Source organism: Sinocyclocheilus rhinocerous, unplaced genomic scaffold (genome assembly GCF_001515625.1).
Source record: "Sinocyclocheilus rhinocerous isolate Xijiao unplaced genomic scaffold, SAMN03320098_v1.1 scaffold365, whole genome shotgun sequence".
Lineage (NCBI taxonomy): Eukaryota > Metazoa > Chordata > Actinopteri > Cypriniformes > Cyprinidae > Sinocyclocheilus > Sinocyclocheilus rhinocerous.
Window position 1 is genome coordinate 694,540 of NW_015659915.1, and position 1,403 is coordinate 695,942.

Consider the following 1,403-nt stretch of genomic DNA (forward strand, 5'->3'; position numbering starts at 1 on the left):
CACACACTCTCTCTCTCTCACACACACACACACACGCACGCACGCACTCTCTCTCACACACACACACACACTCGCACACATGTAGCACCTAACAAACGCAGCAGAGATTTCAGTGAAGTTTGCACCTAGTTAAGAATTTCTCTCAGGCTACAACTACTAATTAAAAAAATTGCGAATAAACAACTAGTGGGAAAAAAGTATTTTTATTATAATTGACTAGTCAGAACATCAATCAGAAGAAGAGGAGAGCAAACATTTTGATCAAAACAATATTGTTAAACATCAAATTTAGGTTTAAAATGAACCATAACTGAAACTTGAAGTAAATATATCAGCACGAATTATGTTTGTATATGAACTTTCTATATGGTACATCCTACTCGGTTAAGGTCATCCAGGTATTTTTCACCTATTGTTTTTTGAATACTATGAATTTAGATATTCTACTCTTTTTGTGTACTGTTTTTCACATACTGTATGATATGGATGTCAATTTCAGATGCGGCGACATTGTTCCTGCAGATACACCTCTTAGTTTGTGGTTTACAACCATCGTGCTGTGCTCAAACTGAAGGTTTTTAGGTACATTTTTGTACACAATGTTTGGCATAGAATATATAGACTTAAATTGTGCACACTGTTATTTTGAGCACACTGGGCATGAAAATGTGATTAATCAATTTAGAGAACAATTATTACTTAAACCCTATTTAGCTAACTACTTGTCTGCATAAATTTCCCAAATCGAGTTTTGATCCACAAACTAAACCCAAGGTCTTACATCCTTGAGGTTCAATAACAATTCCAGTCCAGTGTTCGGGATGATATTAAGGAAGCCCTGTTGTATTAGACAGATTTAGCGTCATGTTCACCAGACGAGTTTCTTAGGGGTAGCTGAAATAGGACACGTTCTCGCAATCAAAAACAGCCAGGTGTCCAGAGACATGTTATTAAAGGTTGAACTATTTTCAGCTTGACACATTTTAATGCAATGCTCAACAACGCACTAACAGCGAGATGCTATTAGAGCTGTCAAAATGACTGAAAAACTAAATTCGAATTTTCTACTTAAATATGATCAAAATTCGAATTATATTAGAATTGAAAAGGCATAATTTCAGTTAGGGGGAAAAAAGCTTTTGGCTTCTCTCCTGAGGCCACAAGAGGGCGCATCGAGCAAAATATTATGTACGTTTCTTCAAAGCGTAATAAAATAACACGACTATCTTTGAAAAAAAAGTGCATAATGTTTAAAATAATGTTTATAAACCATATATAATTAATAAAGTTGCTTAAACAATTAGAAAAAAAACAGCACCATGCATGTATGTATAGTTTAATACAAAGGACCGAAAACCAATCACAAAGAGTAGGCTACTTTCTTCATTTAAAAACATGAGATA

At 34.5% G+C, this 1,403-nt stretch overlaps 1 protein-coding gene across 1 annotated transcript in view; it reads right to left on the reverse strand.

The window, feature by feature from the left end:
• LOC107724251 (dihydrolipoyllysine-residue succinyltransferase component of 2-oxoglutarate dehydrogenase complex, mitochondrial-like) overlaps positions 1 to 1,403 on the reverse strand; it is a 40,724-nt gene that overhangs the window by 23,248 nt on the left and 16,073 nt on the right. The gene's annotated exons all lie outside the window — the stretch shown is intronic.